Source organism: Podarcis bocagei (assembly GCF_964188305.1).
Source record: "Podarcis bocagei genome assembly, chromosome: 11".
Classification (NCBI taxonomy): Eukaryota; Metazoa; Chordata; class Lepidosauria; order Squamata; family Lacertidae; genus Podarcis; species Podarcis bocagei.
Window position 1 is genome coordinate 25,195,114 of NC_138136.1, and position 17,573 is coordinate 25,212,686.

At 41.9% G+C, this 17,573-nt stretch overlaps 1 long non-coding RNA gene across 2 annotated transcripts; it reads left to right on the plus strand.

The window, feature by feature from the left end:
• Nucleotides 1-559: 559 nt before the first annotated feature.
• LOC308597835 lies at nt 560-16,681 on the plus strand. 2 transcript variants are annotated; one of them, XR_014013177.1, is made up of 4 exons: nt 560-707; nt 1,937-2,066; nt 10,823-10,905; nt 14,535-16,681. It is a non-coding gene; the product is annotated as an uncharacterized lncRNA (long non-coding RNA). The 2 variants fall into 2 exon arrangements; XR_014013178.1 differs by lacking the exon at nt 10,823-10,905.
• Nucleotides 16,682-17,573: the final 892 nt, after the last annotated feature.

Here is a 17,573-nt window from a genome sequence, read left to right on the forward strand (position 1 = left end):
TGCAATAGACTAGACAGACATTAAAATACATTACCATCTATGTGTCTGGATAGACTTGCATTAACAAAAATATTTTAAGCAGATGCTGAAAAGAGTAAAGTGACAGCATCTGCATGATATCAATAGGCAAGGAGTTCCAAAGACCAATTTCTTACAAGTGCAGAGTACTATGCTGCACCTGTAACAGTGCCAGTCCCACAGATTGAAGTGGTTGAGTGGCCCATATGGAATAAGGAGATCTTAGATCTTACATATGAAGCAAGTGAAGGAGGACGTCATATGATCTGAGCAATGGAAGCGGTGAATGGTTCTGGCAGTTGAGTTTTGTATGCAGCTGAGAGGACTGAGGTATGGAAGAGAAGAGGCAAGAGGCAAGAAATAACCAGATCATGAGCCAGAGTTTTAACCAATTAGACGGGACACCAGCAGATATTTGAGGTGCTCCACAGGGGTATGTGATGCAGTTTGGCAACTAATTAAATGTAAGAAGCAAAGGTAACCAAGGATAAAGCCAATGTTGCATTCTTAGTTACCAACGTGATAATAGAATGGGTGGGGAGGATGATCAGGAAGATGGAAACTTGAGAAGAAAGGTAAGTGCTTCAGTCATCTATATGTCAACTTTTAAGTGGTAGTGAAACATTGTAGTAGATCTATCTGACGCACAAGTAGAGATAGAAGATGGGATAGAAGAAGAGATGCCTTGGGTAGGGAGCTACAGCTGGGTATCATTTGCATGTTGGTGATACTGAAAAGCTGTGGAATTTGATGTTCACCAAAGGAGACAATGGACGGAGAGAATAGCAGGGAATCCCACCCCCAACAACTGTGGGATTTGCCTTAGATCTTTAAATCTGAGCCAGCAGATTCTTACACTTGAGAGTGTAAGAAGATTAGAGCTTTGTTGGATCAAACTATATGTTCACATTGTCCAGAGTCCTTTCCCCCCACCAGACCAATGCTTTTGGGGAGCCCATTCACCTTTCTTCCATAATGGAACTCCAGGTTACGTAAATGGAGATCTTAGTGGCCTCCCATCTAGATCAGAGCCAGATCTGCTCATCCTCAGCAAGGTGACTGTGCTGTGTCCATAGTCCATACCTTGAGGCCTTAAAGAGGGCACAAAGGCAACAGCTCTCCCTCCCTGCTTTCCCTATAGCAACTTCTATTCATAGCCATTTGGGAATAAATTAGATCAGTCTGATTCCAGTTCAGTATGGACATTGTTGCACCAGTGGGATGGTAGAGCATTTCCCCTTTCTATTCTGTCTTCAGGGCTGAGTTTACCAACACAACAGTGTCACAGCACACCCATAGCTACTTTGCCCTCTCACATGGACATTGTGTACATTAAGTCATGGTACCTCCTATGAGCTAGCTCCAGAGGCATATTCAAAGCTGGATTTTAGCTGCTTATGCACTGTATCTCCAGAGCCAAATGAGTGATGAGGAAGAAAATAAACATACCAATCATCTCTAGTATAGTGTGAAATCCATCTCATCTTTTTTTCATTGCACAGCAGGTAATCAAATACATATACTATAAGGCATAGCTGATGTCTGTTGCATTTGCTACACTTTATAATGAGTGGGGGAAATGTTGATCATAGGAGTAGAAAGAAAACAGATCAGAAAATGGAGTGGAATTTTTCAACTTCAGCTATATTGTAGAAACTACAAGAATCTTTCCACAGCCATTTGCTGAACAGGCTTTGAAATCCAAATGTTCTTCTTCAGAAAAGGACCAAAGAAACTACAGTAGAATATGGAACTTTGGTTTCCATATTGTCCAGACTGGTTCTCACATTGCACCTCCAATTCTGCAGTTAACCAGTTCACCTGAATTGATTTGCTTACTACATTTCTATCCCATCTTTCTTTCCAGGTTTTAGGACAGTATATAAGTTTCTCTCCCATTCCTTTCATTCTATTTTAGGTTAGATTGAGAAACAGTGAATGACCTAAAGTCACCCAATGAACTTCATTGGTTTCCTTGGTACAACAATAATCACTACAGTTCCCCCTACAAGAAGGAAGAACAGCCAACAAATCCTCATGTCATATAGGTAGAGAAAGAGTAAAAAATTATTGTTCAAACTATCATGGGGGTGGCAGGCTATACGTAGAGATGTCCATGACACCCTGTGTCTCCTACCTTCACTGCTTGATATCAGTGAAGGATCCAGAAGAGCAGTTTCATTTATTTTTCTAGAGCAGGGGTAGTCAACCTTTTTATACCTACCACCCACTAATGCATCTTTCTTGATGGTGACATTTCCTTACCGCCCACCAGTGCTCAATGGAAGGAGGATTCAGCTTGTGTCGTAGAACCCCCCAACTGCCCACCTAGAATCCTGAAACGTCCACTAGTGATAGGGACCAGGTTGACAACCCCTGGTCTAGAGAATTGATATATTGTGATATATTGCTTAACATTTTTGGCAAAAACAAAAACGCTAAATAGTTTACAAAGTTTACATCCTGTTCCTATTGGCCAGCGATAGCACAACATGGTACCTGCAGAGGTTGTCTCACTCTAATTCCTATCAGACCCCACCAGCATTATCCAATAGTCAGGGATGGTGGGCATTAGAGTCAAGCAACATATACAGGGCACCATATTAGCTACCACTGCCATAGATCTTGTACAACAGCAGACATGCAACATCAGATCACTATCAGTGCTTTTTTGGCATATAACGGCAGGGGCAGAGGGACAATGAGCGGCGCTCGAAAGGGCTCCAGAGAGGGGCCAGCACTAACAAATCTCTGTCCCCTTCCTCCTCTAGGCAGGGTGGGGAGAAGCCAGGAGGAGGGAGGGAGGAGGCGCCGGCGCCACCGCTGTGTGAGAAAGAGGGAGGGAGAATGAAAAAATGTACGCGCTGGCGATCCACATGCTGGCGATCCACGTGGTGATTCCTGGACCATCCACAGGCCGGATTTAGAAGGCAATTGGGCCTGATCCAGCCCACGGACCTTAGTTTGCCGACCCATGATATAGTGTAATGAAAAACCGCTGTGTGCTGCTCATTTAACCCTAATGCATTCTAAATGAAATTATTGTGAAATGAGTTCATAACGAAGGTAAGGCTTGAAAGTTGCCATCCTTCACTGAATACATGCATTCTTGTGTTGAATGACTTTCTTCCATGTAAGGCTGTCTCTAAAGTCCACAACTGTAAGGAAAATCTATCCCAGTTTGCTTGGGTTTGTTTCTCTTGGAGATGCTAAGGGTTTTACATCAGGCATCCATGAGCTGATCGTCTGAAGAAAAAATGGCACCGATCAACAGATAACTGTCCCCCTTTGAGCCTGTTAGTGATTTGATTTGAGCTTCATAATTAGCGGGCACACCACGGCCATAAGGGAGCTGAATGTCACAGCTCCTTAGCTGCTGACACAAATGCAGGGAGAGGCAAGAATTTGAGGAGTGACACCTCTTATTAGCTCTCGCATAGGAAAGACGCACACCAAATGACCTACAGAGGGAAATTACTAGTTATAGTACTCTTGTGTCAAAGTCAAGCTAGCTAGACAGTCATCCAGTCAAACAATTTAATTCTTAGACAATAAAAAGGGGAACTGAAGGAAGAAGACCTTTTACTTAAAACCCTTCAACAAACCAGACATGTCAATAATATTTACTGTACCTGCCATTTGCACAAATACAGAGCACAGAGACTGCTAAAACCCTTCAAGCTGGCTACACACTGTCAAATGCAGTATCTCTATTATCATTGGTATTGATTTAATGAGCATGACAATTTTGGGATGTGTGGTGGCTGGATGAAATTTGGAGGCTGCCTCTTTTAGTGGTGGAACTGTAGTAAATCCACAGCAGGCATGGCTGCACAATAGGAAGATGTGGTGACTGTCAGCCCTCAGGTCTTCCCCCGAGAGGATGGGTGAAAATTTGTTGCCAACTCCTGTGTCTGCCCCATGTCTCCCTCATGAATTGTGGTTTAAAAAATTATTACATGTACAAGGGATACCAGTCCCCCCCCCCCACAACTTTGGACGGTCCCTGACTAGTGATGGGCAAACCCGTTAGTCTTTGTTTCTCTTTTTTCCAAACTTAAGATGCGATTTCTCCATCAATTTGCCAGTTTTTCGTTTAACATTCCACATGGAAATTTGCATACATTCTCTCACACATTTCTCTTAATATATGCTTCCTCTTCCCGTCTCTTTTTCCTGGCATGTCATGTCTTTTAAATCATAATCCTGAGGGCAGAGACTGTCTTAAACTTCATCTTTGTAAATTTCTTTGGGAACCTTTTCAGCAAAAGAAAAAGAAAGGTAAATGTGTTATCTATGCGCCTCTTCCACAATTTACAGTATGTGAATAGGGAGTGCTGCTTTGTAAGATGATTAGGCTGCAGGCAGTTTCTTACAAATTGCTGCCCATATATATAGAGAGGGGGGGGCAGGCATTCATAAATAGATGCATACTTACAACAGGGCACTATATTATTCAATACAGCCTGTGTTTCACATGGTTATAGCCAATATCTTTGTAAGCAGTGGTCTGAAACGTTTTATTCTCAATTCTTTAAAAATAGCTTCCCTTGCAAAACAAAACAAAACAAAAAAACTAAACTAAACTAAACTGGACTGGATGAATATTATATCTGCCCCTCCATTTTTTAACAGCAAAAGAACCTATTGAAGCCCTTTTACTCTTCATGCATTTTGCCTCCCACTTTTGTGCCCCCTTCCTCTTGCCTCTCATTGACAAGCCCGCCCATTCTGTTTTGACAATATGTTGTTATTAATCAATAAGCTGACTTATGGCACCTGTGACCCCAGAAAGATGCTGTAGAACGGCACAATATGGGATTGGGGGGGATTAAAGTCTTCTGCCTGCATATTCGTGCACTTCACTTTTGTATTAATTGTTTATTTCACAGCAGGTGTGCCTGTAGAACAGCTGGCGCCCCGACTAAGCCCTTCATCTGGCACATGCCAATTTGACAATTGGAAATTCTCTCAACTTTGTAAGCAAGAGTCTGCCTTGAAAGCCCCAGGCTGTCACTCAAATCCCACAATGCTCAATTGCTCTTGTTCCTTCATGCACCTGAAACTCCCAGTCAAAAGACTGATAGCAACAAATGCTGCCATTTGAGCTTACGGAATCGGAAGCAAAGACATCTGGCAATAAAGTCTTCAAATAATGTCTTGCATGAGCCACACTTGGTAGCTTTTAAATCCAGTTATACTGGATTCATTGTTACTACTTTTGAAGTGGTCAGGTTTTCCAAAAGGCTACTTGTCCAATAAGGCTTCTGCTAAAGCTGTAGATAATTAACCTGTTTTAGGCAATTATCTTACTCCCAAAGCTGTATTGATCATGATACACTTAGGACCAGTTGCCCTGCGTTTTTGTTGAATTTAAAAGTAGCTGCCATGGGCTCCAAGGAATAACTCATTTTCCTAAATCTTCCTTCTCTTTTATGTGTATCTTGTTCTTTTTCTGTTCTCTTTCTTTTACTTTCTTTCTCTCACTTGTCTTTTTTATTATATATTTTAAAAAGTTGTTGTGGATTTGGATGTCTCTTAAGATATTATGCAACAGCTTTTTGTCTGTTTGGATATAATGAGGTGCCATTTTGAATCAAGATGGTGAAGATACTGAACGTTTCAAAATCACTCTGATTTTAAACAGTGATTTCAAAGCTCCACTGATTTGGGGGTTTCTTAGAACTCCCGAGCAATGAGACTACTAGTAGTGTAATAATAAGAGGGAAAGGACCTGGGAAAGAATTAGCATGGGGTGTTGGGGGTGAAGGCCTGGTCCCGTTTCTTCACATGATAGCCCTATATGTAAGTAACACATGAAAAAGGCTGGTTCATGCCACTCTGTCTCAGTCCGTTGTGCAAATCACATAGGCAGAGTTCTACATAACCTTTCCTTCTAGTATTTGCTCTCTTGGATTGGGGGCAATGATCAGTGCAACATCCAAGTGGTGCATCTTGTCCAGACTGACATACCCCTCAGAGGAGATGATATACCTTTTCTGAATTTAAGAAGATTTAGGAACCTGCCAACTGAACAATACTATGTGATCCATTCTGCCTTTTGTCCTAAACTGTCCCAACTATTTTTCCACCACCGTATTTCTATCCAGTGCAGTCAATAGGGTTTTTATTGGTTTTTTTAAAGGCAGCATTGGAGATTATAATGTAAGGAGAAGCACATACTCTTAGAATTCAGGAATGAATGCAGCAAAGATCAATCTTGTATCAACTGAACAAGCTTTTTTTTATCACTTGACAACCAAACCATATATCCAATAAGTTCTGCACTGCAGTCATTAATTGTAGACATGCTCCCAAGGGACCCTTATCAGTTAGTAAGAAAAAACTTTAAATGTTTCTGTTGTGGTGTCACTCCAAAGATATGTCCACTGTACACATTTCATGAACACCACCACATAGCCCTGATAAGCTTTGAGACCAAGCATTACTTCTGTCATCTCAGTTTGACAAATAATATTTTTCTGTCTGCCAGGGAGCTGCTTCGGTTGACCTTCAAGAAATGCCATCCTCCAGACAAGGCGCTGAAAACTCGGCCCCTTTTAGCCTGCATTAGAAGGCTAGAGATTTTGCGACATTTTGAATCATTGGAAATCAGCTGTGCACCTCTGTATCCCACCCAAAGAAAATCAATATGTCCTGGAAATCATAAGAAATGCTAATCTTAAAACACACAAAATTGCCGAGCGTAAACAGGCTCAGAGCAATATAGAATCAATCCATTATAAAATTGAGAATAACTGAACAAACGGATGAAATATTGTTCTAAGTGATGATACAGACACACAGGAGAATTCCAAGGGACGCACAGAAGTTTGTAACATTACTAATAATTCCCCAAAATCAAGCCTCCTTATTGGATCCCTTAATGGATGACAAAAATAATATGATTTCTTTCTAATGCTGTGTGTGATCAGCTTGAATATATGCAATTGATGACAAAGTGGTATAAACATGCATTAAAAGTTTGACGTACCTTAAATTAGCTTTGGGCATTGCAGTATGGTGTATAGATCAGCATTTTTTTGCCTATACAGTAATAACTTGCAATAACTTGTGTTCCCTGTCCAACAAGATTTTGACCTCCACACATATTTGGAACTTATGTACCCCATGGGGGGGCAGATCACAACTTTCTTTATTCTCATGTTATACTGGAAACACACAAAAAAAGTAGAAGCTTAAGTCACTTATACATCAGATGTCAGGGATTGGCTGGATGAGAAACAGCAGCCAGTAGTCCAGGAGGCACCTGAGGGGGATGGGGACATTGAACCAGGTTCAGACTGGTGAGACAGGGAGGAATCATCAGCAGAGTGAGGGTGAAGTGGAGATGCTTGAGGTAGCCACAGACACTGATAGAGAAGGAGCAGGGACTGTGTCTTCTGCTCTGCAGTACAGTCCGGATTCAGCTCCTTCCCCTCCCCTACTCTCAGCACAAGAAAGAAGGGTTAGGAAAAGGCTAGAACAATTGAGAAAAGCTGAGTCACAGCGGAAAGGAGGGAGGTACAAATAAGGCAAGGGGGGAGGTACAAATGAGGGGGAGAGCAGACGGAACTTTAGCTTCTGCAACTGACCTGTTTATCTGATGGATGTGCTGGGTGATGACTTCTTGATTGTTGTTGTTTAGTCGTTTAGTCATGTCCGACTCTTCATGACCCCATGGATCAGAACATGCCAGGCACTCCTGTCTTCCACTGCCTCCCGCAGTTTGGTCAAACTCATGCTGGTAGCTTCGAGAACACTATCCAGCCATCTCGTCCTCTGTCGCCCCCTTCTCCTTGTGCCCTCCATCTTTCCCAACATCAGGGTCTTTTCCAGGGAGTCTTCTCTTCTCATGAGGTGGCCAAAGTATTGGAGCCTCAGCTTCAGGATCTGTCCTTCCAGTGAGCACTCAGGGCTGATTTCCTTAAGAAGGGATAGGTTTGATCTTCTTGCAGTCCATGGGACTCTCAAGAGTCTCCTCCAGCACCATAATTCAAAAGCATCAATTCTTTGGTGATCAGCCTTCTTTATGGTCCAGCTCTCACTTCCATACATCACTACTGGGGAAACCATAGCTTTAACTATACGGACTTCTTAATTACTGAGCAATAAAGTTAATTACTGCAAGCACTGTGTCTAGTTCTGCTTACAGTGTTGGACAACAGATGGAGGGGTTTTTCTGGCAGCCTGATTCTTGTAACATGAGAAGAGGCACCCAAACTCATTTACATATGTTCTACTGATGTTCTACTACCTTCACTGTCAGACGTAGAATGCCATGCTCAGGCTTCCCACAGGTATCTAGTTGGCCATTGTAAGAAGAAGATGCTGGACTAGACAAACCTTTGGCTTTTCTTATGTTGTTAGGTAATATTTTTACCTGGAATTACACAAGCCATATGTACAAGCTCTTGAGAGTGTGTTATGTGCCCCCTAAACTAGAAGTTGGTAACCTGTAGCCCTCCTGTTGTTGTTGGACTCCAAATCCCATCAGCTCCAGGCAGCATGGCCAATCACCAGTTGATGGGTGTCCAGCAAAATCTGGTCCAGCAACATCTGGAAGGCCATAGGTTTCTCAGCCTGGCCTAGATCAGGGATAGCCTAGATAATGCTCTCCACATGTTACTGGACTACAACTTCCAATATCCCAAATTGTTGGCCATGTTGTCTAGGGCTGATGGGCTTGGATTTGAGCCACGTCTGGAGGTTACCATGTTGGCTATCCCTGTCAAGATACTGAAACACACAATCAGAATCTGATCAGAAGGTCTGCCCATATCAAGTGCCTGAAGAAGACTGCAGCTGCTTCCATCTTTGTGACTGTTGTCACATAATTCCAGGAACTAATATGGCTTACAGTATATGGCCAAATCCCACTGATTTGGGAGGCGTGACATTTGCATGCTATATAAATAAAACTTCAGAATGTTCCTGGATCCTGAAAATTGTAGAAGCCACCATGAAAGAGGAGGTAACCACATTGCCTCGGGCATGTCTACCATAATGCGACAGTAAGTGGGATATGCAGGACAAACTGCAATTGTCTACATATTGAGAGTCAATTTTCTTCTGTGGATCCTGTAGTAATTTTTTTTTAAAAAAAATCCATAAATATCATATTTCCCCTGGCATTAAACCACAATGTTTTGCTAGTGCATCCACTGAAATTATGAATACTGTAGGTAACATGATTACACAGGTTCTTGGCTGCCATGGACCAGAAGAGATGAATTTCATAACTCCATCTCCTCTGCATGCTGCATTTCATGACCTATTTTATTTTCTTTAAAATATTTGCAGAATAATCCTATACATGTCTAATTGCCAATCCTCTATATAGTCCAGCATCCTGTTCTCACAGTTGTCAACTCAAATATAAGTCCCATTCATTTCAATAAGGCTTACTCTCAGGTAAAATGGCATAGGATTGAGCACTTGCCCATTAGTCTATGAGCAAGACTGACCCCCTTAACATGTCACCAATGCCTTACCATGTTATGAACCCTCTTCAGTGATGGACCTTGATTTGTGGGTATGGCTATCCCTCAGCCCCACTGCAACACACCAACCCCAAACCCATCCATTGTATGAGAACAGAATTATTGTGTTACTGGCAACAGATTTTAAGGAATAACTGAAAACTAAGTGAAAAAACAACAACCCTGTTTTCCAGTTGCCTGGAACGGGTCTACTTTCAGTGTTTCTATTCTTTCAGAAACCAGGACCAATATTTGACAGTTGCACTACACCTACATGGTAGCAAAATGAATACACTGAGGCTTATTCATTATAACTCATTGTATAATAATGTTTCAGAGAAGGTTCGGTAAATCCATTTTCCCTTAGAGCACCCCAGCACAAAATTGCCCCAGTTCAGTCCTAAATGCATGTATAGAATAGTAGAAAGTGAAATCTTGGAACCATCAGGACCCAATTTTTCTGCCCTTCATTTGCAGCTATGGGAACAGCTATCTAGATTTAATTTTAATATGTCACCGTTTTTTCCATTTAGATCCAATAAATAGCTGCAGGATATTCAAATAGCTTCCACCACCTGAGACTTATATAATGTTCCAGGGCAATTTGCCTGTTATTTTCGGAAAGCCAGATTAGCTGCAGGTCTGATTGAGAGATGCTCACTTAAGAATATGAACACAGTAGTTCAAATATTATTTATTAGGAGAGAAAATAATTGCAGGGGAAAGTTGTCTAGCAACTTACTCACTCAAATGCACACACAGAAACACCCACACCCACAATGTATACAATTATTCTTCTGTCTGATTTAAGGAAAACTGTGACTAATTATACTGTCAAAAAATAATCTAGCTAAAAGACCAGACTTGGTGGGAACTGTGGATTCAGCAGCATGGGTTGTGCTTTATTTTATTTTATCTAACACCTCACAAAAGGATATTAATAATTTTGTATCAATGTACAGTTTAAAAGCCTCCTCTTATCAGGAAGTTGCAAGAAATCAAATCTGACATATAGTCTTTCATTTCTTGCCTGCCTACATTGATTTGTTACCTGGTGTGAGTTCTTGCAGAAGAGTGGAAAACAAGCCTAAAATCGTAACAGTCTTCTTATCTGCATTTTTGTACAGTGGGTTTAGCTTTGCAACTGCACAGGGAAATAAGCAGGCTGGGTGAATTGGGCCACATATATTAATGTAACAACAACTGCAATCGACCGGCACCTGGAAACCATGGTGTGGGATATTCTGTGTCCAGACCCAGGAATAAGGAGGCCAGACAGTGGTGATGGATTGAACTACAGTCACATTTTCTTTAAACTCCAGGGCCCCACAACTCCAGGCAGATGTGGCAGGTAGACCTCAAGACTGTTCCATCTGGCCACCAGAAAAGCCCTTCACTTTCAAAGGTATTACATTATCTAACCTGAACCTTTCCTGCACCTCCCTACCAGCAATGTGACCAACTCTGATCACAAAGTCAGATGTTACTGGATTATATTGTCGCTGTCCATTGGCCAATAATGACTGACTCCCTATCCCTCTATAGCACAAGAGCATCATCACCTGCTGGTGCATCTGGCACTAAGGTTTGATTAAGAGCAATGACAATGGTTTGGAGCAAAAAGAATAAGCAACGAAGGTCACCACAATCACAATACGCTATTGTTATTATTTTTGTAAAAAATGATTTGTAACAAGGGCACGTTTTATAATGTCATCCAAAAAATTTCCCATCAGATTTCGGAAGCAGCAGAACGAAAAATATCTAATGCAGGGTCTCTGGATTTTGAATAGAAACCTATGGACAGTTACTGTACTTGGGAATAAAGCCCATTGACTACAATGGGACTTGCTTCTATATAACAGCTGTTGATGTGGATGATTAAAAAAAAGTGAATGCCATATTAGGCTGCATTAACAAAACAAAACAAACATATCATGAGAAGCAATAGTACCATTCTATTCTGTGCTGGTTATACTGCATTTGGAGTATTCTGTCTGGTTGTGGGCACCACATTTTAAGAGTGACTTTGACAAAAACTAGTATGGGTCCAGAAGAGGGAGGCTGCTGAGCAGGATAGTGAGGGATCTTGAAACCAACTCCTGTGAACAGTGCTATTTTTGTAGAAACAGAGAAGCCAGAACTCACCATAGATACCTCCCTTGTTCTCTTGCAATGGCAATGGCACCCATTTGAGAGGTGCTGGAATTGAGTTCCAGTTGAAAAAAAGCTCTGTCCATGAGAAAGAGCTGGTGATGTTTAAGTTCCTTAAGAGAAGAGTGGAGACATGATAGCTGCCTTCAAACACACAAAGAGCTGCCATACAGAAGATGGAGCATGCTTGTTCTGCGCAGCTCCAGGGGAAAGGACTAGAACTAATACATGGAAGTAGATTTCGCCTAAACATTAGGATACCCTTTCTAATGGCAAGGGCTGAGTGAAACAGAGTATCTCAAAAGGTGATGGGACTCTTCATAGTTGCAGATGTTCAAGTAGAGGCATAAAGCTATCTGTCAAGGATCTTGATTCCTGAACTGAACAGGGGTAGGAATAAATGATCTCAAAGTTTCTTCCCACTTCCATGATTCTTTGCATATGACTAGTCAATCAGTCTTTCTTGTCACTGCGATACATTTTCTCCTCCCCCCCATCTCCCAGGCACATCTTATAATTCATATGCTTCCTGGAGAGTGAACTTTAACCTTTCTGCAAGTCTGACCGCAGCACTCAGATCAGCTCTTTTGATCAGTGCTCATTGGAATACATAGTAAAGCTTTCAGATGTGCTGGTGTTTATAGGGCTATTTTTCAAAGCTACAAGATAAATTTGAGCCTGGAACATCAGCGTGTGTGCTTAAGGGTGCCAAGTGCTCATTTTTTAATCATTGAAGGAAAGCAGCTTGCAGGTTGGGAGGAAAATACTAAAATTGTGCATTAATCAAGCAGGGGTTGACCAATAGATCACAAATACTGCACAGTGCAAAGCTGTGCATTTCCAGCTTTTTAAATGAAGAAAAAAGTAAATGCTGAGAAGTGAGATGGGAGATCTTTCAAAACATATCCTTCACTCTGCTCTATTGACTAGAGCCAGTCACAAGGAAATTTACCATAATTTGGAGGAATGAAATGAAACCACATTTAAGATCATTCTTAAGGAAAATAGAGAATATTCCTTAGTGAATTATTGCCTGGCATGCAGCCTTACCTTAAGGCTTCAGCAGATGGTAAATCACTTTCTAGAAGTTTTGTGCTAAGTTTAAAGCAAGCACAAGAAATAAATGCATATATTGTTTCTAAACTCTTTTCTACCACTATTTTAAAAGAATCTTTTATACTATTTATGGAAACTGCTTGGATCGTTTGATTGTTTTGTTTGAATGAGCAATATATAAATCTTGCTAAATAAATTAAAATACCTAAGAACTACAGGCAAAATTGCAAATTTCACAGCAGTAAATGCTTGTTTGCCAGGAAAGAATGGTTGAACAGTGTGCTATAGTAAATCCGAATTTCATAATAAGGCTATATATGTATATGTTGCACGTGTCTGAGTCATGTATTGGGGCCCCCTCAGATGTTTTGGATGACAAGTCTCCTTATCTTAAATGGTCAGAAGGCATTGAGGCCTGGCCACAGCCCTGGTCAGCGATCTGGCAGCCAGCCAGGGAGGACTGCAGGCATGCCTGCAGATTGGCCTTTGGCAGGCAGGCCCGGGTCCAGCGACTCCCCAAGGGGTGGGCCAAACAGCCAATGGGTCTTGCTTGGGTCCACCCCCTGGGAAATAAATTGAGGTGAGCCCAGCACTCCTCAGTTTTTCTGTTTGGACAACAACTCCCATTAGTCCAAAATACAGTTGTACCTCAGAAGTGGAATGGAATCTTTTCTGGAAGTCCGTTCGACTTCCAAAACGTTCGGAAACCATAGTGTGGTTTCACAATCGGAAGCCGCAGAACCCCCGTCGGACATTTGGGTTCCAAAGAATGTTCACAAACTGGAACACTCACTTCCTGGTTTGTGGCATTCGGTAGCCAAAACGTCCAAGTACCAGGGCGTTCAGGATCAAGGGTACGATGGTATCTGGAGAGCAACAAATTGGCAAAAGCTCCTCTAACCATCACACTATGCTGACATTTTTCATTGCTAGACATACACTTAAAACACCTTAGGTGTACACCTAAAATATAATGTAGGGAACAGCTCTTCTACCCCATAAAAGCAGGGAGTATAGAACCAGATGAACCCGTATCTGCAGGAAGAATTAGCTGAAAGGCACATTTCAGATTCACTTAAGTATTTAGAGGGGAAGTAATCAAACTGCTAAGTGAAAGCCTGGGAGGATAATTATAATTACATTTTGTTAATGTAGTACTGTGAATGTAATGAATGCTTGGTCAACATTTCTGCTCTCTCTTTGTAAATGCATTTCTGAACTGCATACCAACATCTCTGCAAGGGAAGAATCTGAAGTTGTGTGTATCTGCTTAAGATCACAAGAAGAGTATAAACTGGATCTGACCAATGATGCAACCCATTATCTGACTGTTCAGCCCTCGCTTTGTAACATTTCAGTGTACCGCTTCATTAAGTGATCATTCTGACCCTGGGCATGGCTCTTACGTCTCCAAATAACGCCAGGCTAAGTGTGCATTGCTTCTTGCATCTTCCCTGCCATTCTTCTGGACATTGGCAGAGGTTTTCAGAGCAGGAAGGATTGTTGCTCTTATCCAGCCTGGCCTCATTTAATTACAACCCAGCCTTCACTTGTGTTAGAAGCCTACTGAATTTCATTAACTCCAATTGGACTAAATTGGCTTATATCCAAATGCTTCTGCTTGATTGGCTTGTGGATGAGACCGCTAGTCTTCTGCATCCCCTCTAGTTATTATTAAGCTAAAGTCGGCTTGTGCTTAAACGAATTCCAGCCTTTGGAGAGCTGTTTGAAGAGTGCGGCATATTGAGATTCCACAACTTTCCCTGGACGCCTCTTGCAATCTCTGCTCACCCTCATTAATAAATATTTGTCTCTTATTTCCAGGTTTAGTTTGTGTTGATCTCCCAGTGGTCCGTCTCAGCCAACTTTCCGTCTCTTACCATGGCAATTTCAGATCCTTCACAGAAAGGAACCCAATAAGCAAACAAACAGAGGAGGCATTTACAACCACTACCTGCTGCTAGCTGACAAATACCCTGAAGCAGAGGAACACAAGCGACAATGTACAGGATGAAAGAAAAGATGGCCTCTCAGTAGTAAACTGTGCCTGAATTTGAGCAGCAGTAACTTTCATGAGGACAATATAGCAATGCACTGTGGATAAGGGAACAAACGAGTGTGTGTGTGTGTGTGTGTGTGTGTGTGTGTGTGTGTTGCACTTTAAAACTATTGTCTTCCCATTTCAGTCAACATAAGAACATTGGGATATATACACCAGAAGCCTCCTGATGTATATTTTGCTCTAGGAGGCTTAGTTTGGTCAGAATCGAGTATACACTTTCGGAGTTAACACTAAATACATTACTTCTGGTACATGAGCCACCATAGCAACTAGAAGGCTGTGAAAATTTGTGTCCCAGACTTTTTAGACTTATCTACCAATGTACTATCTGAAACCAAAGGGGAGGATTGGTTGACAGATGTGAAATATATTGGCATTATTTTCAGCTCTCCTACTCCACTATCATGGTGTGTGGTTTTTCCCCAGTGGGTAAAATGTAGTGAACTACCACCCTGTGGCTTTATATAGCCCTCTCTGTTTTCTCCTAATTGGAATAATTGCAAAAGTGATCATTGTATTGGTTTGGATAGCTCTAGAAGTAATGGATTGATGATACACTAGGGATAGTGTCTACTCCAAGGAGAACCCCACTTTGATGCATGTGTTAAGTCCTATGCATGTGTTTTTTCCTCATGCAGAGAATGTGCAGACAGGGACAGAGGCAGATTTAGGCCAGTATGTGACTACTTCCACTACACTACTGTAGGTGCAGAGCCATGGGGACTCTGCAAGGCGTCACAGGTATGATGTAGTGAATTGAGCAGAACAGAAGGTGAAAGGCAGGGGGCGTTGAATTTTGGCCTTGCACAGGGCGCCACTGAAATATGAAAGACCAATGTCTGCAAGATGTCACCCATCCCCACAACCTCCACTTTTAGACTCGGCATGCTGAGGCCGAATGTCTGAACACATACACATTCACCTGCTCAACTGAACATACTGAACATGCGCAGTCAAGGCTCCCGATTGCAGAGGGGATTTTTAAGAGCATTCAGACAACTGCACAAAGAGTTACCCTTCAGCTCTTCATCAACATGCAAAGGTTGAGAGTGGAGCTGATGAGGGTTAGTTGGTGGGGTGTGAATCCTGCTTCCTGCTTTCTCTGGCTAACATCTGGGTAGAGCTACAGGTAGACTGAAACTGTTGTTGCCATCTCATATATGATGGTTTGAAGCATTATGGGTAATTGCAACTGTTATTCAAATACTGCACCACAGATACAGCATAAACTTCATTTATATACTTGGACATTATTTTTCAAAATGCCCCTCGGTCTTGAATAACAAACTTTTCCTGTGCTTTAAGATACGAGAGGCCCATTTATTCTCCTGCACATGAAACCTAGACATGGAGTCTTAAAGCACAGCCTGCCAACATGCCAAATGAATGATCGTTTTATAATGAGGGCAGTGTTGGACTGCAAACACAGCACAGCCAGCTAGATTTAGTTCACTTGCAACCTTTACAGCCACCTAAATCTAATCAGTATAACATCCAGCCATTAATAATTTTGTTTGGGAGTCTGAAGTTTCTCCAGCTCAACTTCCCATCCTTGGTAAATGAAGTATAATTCCTCAGTTTAATGGCATGGAGGATAATATAAAATGAAGGATGATCTAAAGTGTGCAATATATATTAAAATTAGGGATGGGAAGAACATCCCTGCTCTGCTTTGTAGTTAATTTGATTTTAAATATGGAATTCCAATCAATCACAGATAGGCTGTAAGGTCATCCACATGCACCACTGTTACTTGGTGGCTTCCACAAACTGCTCAACACAGATGAGGGCTTCTCCACAACCTCAATTTTCCTCCCAAAGTTATCTGAGGAAGGCCAGTGTAAGTCTGCACAGCCTGCACAGCCTGCAGCCTTTGATGCCTCTTGCCACATGGGAATGATCATTCCCAACATGTACAATAGCATCTCCAGCCTCCATACATCTTATAGCCTTTGTGGCTAGATAATCTTTCACCTGTCTCCTTTCTGCTGCTCCACAGAGTCAGGGAGAGTGGCGAAAGGGCAGCATTAGCCTAGGAAATCGCATCATCCACCCCTTGGCCATGTGCTCCCCATTCAGTGTTATCGGAACAGTGTGAACTGCAACCATGCAGGACTAGCGACCATACCACCTGAGTCATGTAAGAACCAATGGCAAGCCTCCCTGATTCCAGGAGAATTGCGTTTGGAAGATCCTGTGTACAGAAAGGTCTCACCAATGTTCTCCATGGAATGTTTGGATTGCCTTTTGAGCCCAGTACACTGTTCATGGGCACTTGCCCATGAATATTCAGGCATGATGACAGATGTGTGGTGACTGACTTTCTGACACGTTCAGGTTTCCGAATGTCCGACTATGCATCTGAAATTAAGACAGAGATCACTGCATGTGCAGTTGAATATTCAAGAATGCTGAACATTATATGTATAAAAATGTAAACAACAGGCAAGGGACTTGGTTCTTAGCAGCGAACAAGGAAGAAAAACATCGTGTAACTGCTATCGTTTTTATTTGTAGCCACTGAAGTGGAATAATCCTTAATATCACATTAAGTGTAATGTGCTTGAAATGTTGCACTAAGAAGAAAATGTTCATGGTTTGGCCAGTGACTAAGAAGGAGGGTTTTGCTGCCCTTTTTAGCATAGACTTGTGCCACTGTGGCAAGTGCAGAATACATTTCCATAGTTTACAGGTTGCCACTTCTTAGCTTCAGAAGGCATTTTAAGCCCTTCTCTATCAGACCATACCTTCTCCCTCTAGTCCAGTTTTCTGTTTTGCACTGTGGCCAACCAGGTGTCTTG